This window comes from Lucilia cuprina, chromosome X (assembly GCF_022045245.1).
Source record: "Lucilia cuprina isolate Lc7/37 chromosome X, ASM2204524v1, whole genome shotgun sequence".
Taxonomy (NCBI): Eukaryota; Metazoa; Arthropoda; class Insecta; order Diptera; family Calliphoridae; genus Lucilia; species Lucilia cuprina.
This window is the reverse complement of record NC_060949.1, coordinates 6284265-6291911: the sequence shown is the minus strand read 5'-3', so window position 1 is coordinate 6291911 and position 7647 is coordinate 6284265.

Here is a 7647-nt window from a genome sequence, read left to right as displayed (position 1 = left end):
ATTGAATAATCATGAGAAAAACTATAGTACAATAGAGAAAGAACTCTTGGCTATAGTATGGGCTGCTAAATATTTTCGTCCTTACCTTTTTGGAAATAGGTTTTTGGTTAACACTGACCACCAGCCTCTCAAATGGTTGGCTTCCCTAATGGAGCCAAATTCCAGATTGAGCAGATGGAAAATCATGCTCGCTGAATATGAATTTGATATCGAGTATGTTAAATGCAAAGATAATAAGGTTGCGGATTTCCTAAGCCGATTGGAATCCGATGATGAGTGAACTGAAGATTGTGATATTAAATCACTGTTTGCAGTATCAGAGGAAATGGCAACGGTACATAGCCAACAAGAAGATGATGGCAGTGCCAATTTTTTCATAAGTGATTCAATTGTGAACAAATATAGAACACAAATAAGAATTTTGAAAACTAAGCAACGGGAACACGAAGTTTTGTATAGAAGGTATAAAATAGTTTACGTAAGTGAGAGTGATTTGCGTGATGAACATTATTTGAACTATTTATTTAGAAGAACGTTAAAAAAAGGAAGAGTCGGCATATATTCCGAGCTTCCGGATAATATGTATTGTGTAGTCCAAAGAAGGTTGGAATCGTTGTTTGGTGGTGATCGAGGTTTGAAGTTTATTAAATGTACGAAATTGGCTGTTGACATGCCTAACGAAGAGGAGATGTATGGGATAATTAAGAATACTCATAATAGCGGGAACCATAGAGGTGTTTTGGAGAATTTTGGGGAAATAAAAGACTCCCATTTTTATCCAAATTTGATAAAATATATAAATAAATTTAAAAATTCTTGCAGAATATGCAATGAAAATAAGTACGATAGAAATCCTTATCGTAAACATTTTAATCATACTGTAACACCTGAAAGACCAAACATGATTGTTCATTTGGATATTTTTCAGATTCATAGAACATACTTTCTGACCACAATATACAGATTTACTAAATTGGGGTCTGTGCATAAAATTACAGATAAAAATATGTGTACGGTCAGGGTAAAGATTCAGGAAAGGATTGCCTTACTTGGCAAACCGTATTTGTTGATAATGGACAATGAGTTCAATAACGCTTTAATAAGACTGTTTTGTGCGGAAAGAAATATTCGGACGCATTTCACAACGGCATATTCTCATACGGGTAATTCCGACATAGAGAGAATGCATTTGTCTCTTTTGGAACATATTCGAATTCTAAAACGAAGTAACGAGAACGTAGATGTGGAGGAGCTAGTTATTAGGGCGATAGGCTTTTACAATGGCACAATTCACTCCACGACAAATATGAAACCAATTGACCTTTTGAACCGTTCCGATATAGATCATCGAAAAATTGCTCAATATATGGGTGATAGGAAGAGGAAGGCTATTAATAGGGTTAATTCAAGAAGGGGGAAGTTCCCAACTATGATAATCGGGAGTTGTATATGAAAAACCCCGGAGCCCAAAGACAAAAAACGGCTAAAAGATTTGTAAAATACAATGCTAATAATCCTAATAAGATGGATTTGGCAAATATTAAAAGACCATTCAAAACTTTTTCAGGGAACGGCAATGTTGACCATCCTGGTACTTCTGCTGTTTTGCTTGGCCCCATGCACTGAGTCTGCGGTCCGGATTGGAGGTATCGAGACCCAAGCGGGTTAAGCGGTGCTGCAGGGTGAGCCTCTCAACATAATTGAGAGTTTCTCAGATTTAATCCACGTAATAGATGTAAGCGACATTAGGGATACAATTCAAAAAATAAAATTGGGAGTTTCTCATAACTTTGAAGTAAATGATGGTTGGCTTCCTATAAGCCTTAATAGGAAAATTAACGGACTAGAACACTCGTTGCAGACACTTAAAATTCACACAAATCAAAGAAAGAAGAGGGCATTAATAAATGCAGGAGGTAGACTGATAAATTGGCTTTTTGGTAACATGGATGATGAGGACAGATTGAGAATAGAGAATCATCTCCAAGATATAGATTTGAATCAGAAGAATATTATTAATAATTTAAATAAACAGGTGAAAATAAATAATGAAATGCAAGGTTACTTACAGAATATTCGATTGGTCGTGGAACAGAATAGGAAATGGTTTAATAGAACATACACAGGTATGGTTGATGAGAGTTTAAAAGTAACAAAGTATAATAATTTCATATTGTTGATTAATAAGGTGAAGGATAAGATAGAACAGGTGCAGGAGAATATGGTCATGTCCAAGTATGGTATTGTAAGCGGATTTTTTTGACGAACGAAGAGGTGGATCATTTTGATATCGATAGTTTAAAGTTGAGATGTATGAAAGGTAGTATGGGCTCGATAGATAACAATTGGATAGTTTTTGTTCTGTTAATACCGAATTTTATTGACAAAGAATATAGGACGGAAATTGTGGTGCTAGTACCAAATCGGAATTGTATGCAGTTAAATGTTGAAATAACAAGAACTGTAACTGTAGAAAACATGACATTTGTTGTGGAGAAGGAAAATGTTTTGTCTGAGATGAAGATTGTGAATTCATGTATATCTAATATTTTGAGGAATAATTATAAGGATTGTAATAAGGTTGAGAGGAAAGAAAAATACATAGAGGAAATTGAGATTGGAAATTTATTGTTGATTAACGTGGAGAGCATTTTGTATGATTCATGTACTAATTTTTCGTATCCCTTAAAGGGAAATTATTTTGTTAACTTTGAAAATTGTGAAATTAGAATTGATGAGTTTAAAATAAAGAGATTTGAAAGCAGATTAAATGTAATTGTTCCAAATTTTAACGTTTTGCCTGTTAATATGACAGAATTATTGCCCGAATTAAGTTTTACAAATATACTTAAGTGAAATTAAAGAAACTATAAAAAAACAACAAAGTAACCATAACATTTATATAATTTATACATTAATTTTTGTATCTATATTATGCTACATGTTGATTAGAATTAAGAAATATATTGGGATTCGAGGGGACTCGAATCTTAACGATGGGGGAGTTATATGTACTAGTCCTCCGGTCAATCCAATATCCAGTTTTCCCATGTCAATTTCGGTATGAATTGACAATATATAGTGGGAAGCATTAAGTGCTACCCTACTGTTTCATTTTGCTTTGTTTTCATTTTGCTTTATTTAATAATTATTATCAAGGACCACCAAGATGGTTAATGTAAACAAAACGTTCGCATACTATTGATTTAGATTGATCGTACGATTTGTAACAATATACACACCAAAGATGCCTTTGTTCAAAAATGCACAATCGGCATCTTTATAGAAAGTAAGAATGTATTGGTACAATCAATACATTATTTTTAAGCTAGATTTAAGTATTGAATAAAATAAAAGATTAGAGATAAACTACACTAAGAACGAGCAAGTCGTTTTTCTTGGTCTCTCGGACTTTAAAATTTAAAACTAAAACTTACATCTTTTATACCCTTCACCTTCGTCAGAAGGGTATATATAAGTTTGTTATTCCTTTTGTAATTTCTATTATATAAATCGACCCCATGTCTGTCTGTCTGTGTGTATTGAAATCAGTTTTCAGAAGACCCCAGATATCTGCGAGATTCGAATTTTCAATAATTCTATTGGAAATACGATCGAATAGAACGCTATTTAAAATCAGTCCAATCGGTCCACAAATAACGAAAATATGAGTAAAAATCCGAGACCACCTCTGAAAATTTCATGAAAAATTTACATTTTTCGTGCATGCTTGTACAATGAATTTTCTTTAACATTGAACCTAGAAACATAACATTTAGAATGTAGGACCTTGACTAGGCAAGAACCTATAAAAAGGAACTTTTTGGTACTTTTTCGATCTACAAAAGGTACTTTTTGAATTTTCTATAATATTGAACCTAGAAACATGAAATTAGCATGTAGGGCCTTGACTGGGTAAGAACCTATAAAGGGGGACTTTTTTGGTACTTTTTCGTTCTACAAAAGGTACATTTTGAATTTTCTATAACATTGAACCTAGAAACATGAAATTTAGCATGTAGGACCTTGACTAGGTAAGAACCTATAAAAAGGGACTTTTTGGTACTTTTTCGTTCTACAAAAGGTACTTTTAGAATTTTCTATAATATTGTACCTAGAAACATGAAATTAGCATGTAGGGCCTTGACTGGGTAAGAACCTATAAAGGGGACTTTTTCTGATACTTTTTCGTTCTACAAAAGGCACTTTTTGAATTTTCTATAATATTGAACTTAGAAACATGAAATTAAGTATGTAGAGCCAGGTTTAAAGGTTTAATAAAAGGGGACTTTTTGGTACTTTTTCATTCTACAAAAGGTACTTTTTGAATTTTCAATAATATTGAACCTAGAAACATGAAATTTAGCATGTAGAGCCTTGACTACAAAAAGGGACTTTTTGGTACTTTTCCGTTCTACAAAAGGAACTTTTTGAATTTTCTACAACGTTGAACCTAGAAACATCAAATTAAGTATGTGGAGCCCGGATAGGTCCAGAACACATAAAAGGGGACTTTTGGTACTTTTTCGTTCTTTAAAAGGTACTTTTTGAAATTTCTATAATATTGAACCTAGAAACATGAAATTTAGCATGTTGGGCCTTGACTAGGTAAGAACATGCAAAAAGAGACTTTTTGGTACTTTTTCTTTTTACAAAAGGTACTTTTTGAATTTTCTACAATATTGAACCTAGAAACATGATATTAAGTATGTAGAGCCCGGATTAGTCCAGAATACAAAATTGGGGACTTTTTGGAACTTTTTCGTTCTACAAAAGGTACTTTTTGAATTTTCTATAATATTGACGCTAGAAATATGAAGTTAGGCATGTAGAGTCCGGATCTGGGGTCCTCTATAAAACTGATTTCAATCGACTCCGCTTAAAAAACAAAAAAGTGTATATTTTACATACATATATTCTTTCAATTGAGAGGTTAGTGGTTTAAGTTCTAGTCTGTTAGACCGGAGATCGTGGGATCAATTCACACCTGAGGCACTGGTAAAGGAGCGCACAACAGACCCGGTAGAGGCCTAGGTATATGCCTTCAGATTTGATATATAGACATCCTCCTTTCAAACTATGTACAAACCAATAAATCCAAACAATGAGAAACAAGTTAGAGAGCTATATTCGGCCGTGCATAATCTTAAATATCCTCCAACAGCTGCTTTTATATTAATAATTTTTTATTTGGTTTAATATTTGTGAAAATAAGTTTTCTCATGTTTTTTAATAGAATGAACATTACAAATACCATTTTCTTTTATATGTTATTAACACCCTAAAATATGATTTAGCAATATTTAATAAAATGCATGTGAGTAAAATGGTTAATGAAGTAATTGATTGTTTATTTTAGAAATTTTACTTGATAATGCAACTAGATTGGAAATGGCTTTCGATGGAACGATCGGATAAAGAAATTGACAGTAACATTTCTGATGTAAAAAAGTTTATTTTTATTTGGTAATGAGTAAAAAGTGAAAGAAGTGAAAATGAACGAACAATTATGTATGAGCGTTAAACAAATTTCAAGTATATTTTCTGTATATAAAAGTAATATTTGTGCCAAATATTGCATGGATATCATTGTTTGGCAATAAGTTTATGCATTTAAGTGTTTTTCGAAAGAGAACCTTGTTTGGGAGCTACGACCAATTGTGGATTGATCAAAATTTTACAATGACTTTTCTATGCATAAAAGTAACAATTCTATCCTAGATAATGAGTTACGTATATGACAAATTGTGGCCCAAACAGAAAAATCTTTACATTTGCGTCTAAAAATGTGACATTTTTGCAAAATTTTGTATAGATATCTTTATTAGGTAATGAGTTATGGTCGTTGAAGCGATTTTTTGGAGAGAACCTTGCATATATTTGTGCCAAATTTTTTATTAATAATTATTTAGGTAATGAGTTATGTGCGTTTAAATGATTTTCGGGAGGGAACCTTGTATGGGAGCTATGACCAATGGTGGACCGATCGGAAAAAAATGTTACGGTAACATTTATGTATACAGAAGTAATATTTGTGGTAAATTTTGTATAAATATCTTAATTAAGTAGCGAGTTATGAGCGTTTAAGTGATTTTCGGGTGGGGCCCTTGTATATGAGCTATGACCAATTGTTGACTGATGGAAAAAATTTTGGCTTGTATGAATTGTATTGACATAAAACTTTAATTTGTAAAATTTTGTGAAGATATCGATATTGTTATTAACAATAAACACATTTCCGGAAATATGAACATTTGTATGGAAGGTTTATGAAATTATGAACCGATTTTTAGAATTGTTAATCCTGGCACCAATAGATGTATCTCTGACAAAATTCATAAATTTATCTGCAGTAGTTTTTGTAAAAATTACAAAAAATATGTGAAAAATCGCCATTTTTTTGAGGTTGTCATAAATTTTTACTCATAACTTTGAAACTATTTCACCGATCTTGCTGATTTTCAATACCAAACTGCTTAGGATAACAGTGAATATTTTGTGTGAATTTTGTGGAATTTCACGTGAATTTTAACGTGAGTGTTTTATACAGACAGACAGACATACCTAGATCGACTCAGAATTTCATAAGGATCAAGAATATATATACTTTGTTGGGATATTTCTTAGTGTTACAAACGGAATGACAAACTGATATATACCCTCTATCACCACTGATGGTGGTGGAGGGTATAAAAAGTACCAAAAATAAGTAAGATTTTGTATTCGTAATTTTTCAATAAGGTATGAATTGGATATAAATTTTATTTCTATGTTCACTGGTTAAAAAGGTACATAATGTTCAAAAAAGTACCAAAATACAGTTTTTACTGATTTACTCCAAAAATGAACAGATTTTTCGAAAAAGTACCAGACACCTGTCCGCTTATTTTGAATAAACAACTATAAGTGTAAAGTTTTTGTTGTATCTCTTTTAGTTTAGGAGATATTAAGTTACCAAATTTACACGTTTTTACCCTTTTTCTATATGACCAAAAATACATTTAGAGTCATAATATTATGTTTCTAGTAAGGTTCTATAGTTGAAAAAGGTACCAAAAAGTCCCCTTTTATAGGTTCTCACATAATCAGGACTCTACATACTAAATTTCACGTTTCTAAATTCAATATTATAGAAATTTCAAAAAGTACCTTATGAAGAACGAAAAAGTACCAAAAAGCCCCCTTTTATGGGTTCCCAAAAGTACCAAAAAGTCCCTTTTTGTAGGTTCTTACCTAGTCAAGGCTCTTCATGCTAAATTTCATGTTTCTAGGTTCAATATTATAGAAAATTCAAGAAGTACCATTTGTAGAACGAAAAAGTACCAAAAAGTTCCCTTTTATGTGCTCTGATGTAATCCGGGCTCTACATACTTAATTTCATAATTCTAGGTTCTATATTATAGAAAATTCAAAAAGTTACCTTTTATGGGTTCTCATCTAATTCCGAATCTACGTACTAAATTTCATATTTCTAGGTTCAATATTAGAAAAAAATCCAAAAGTACCTTATAAAAACAAAAAAAGTACCAAAAAGTTCGCTTTTATGGTTTCTAAGTTAAGCCAGGCTCCACATACTTAATTTCATGTTTCTAGCCAATAACAACACACTAGTGCTGCTCTCGCTCTGCTGCTCACGCCTTGCCTTGT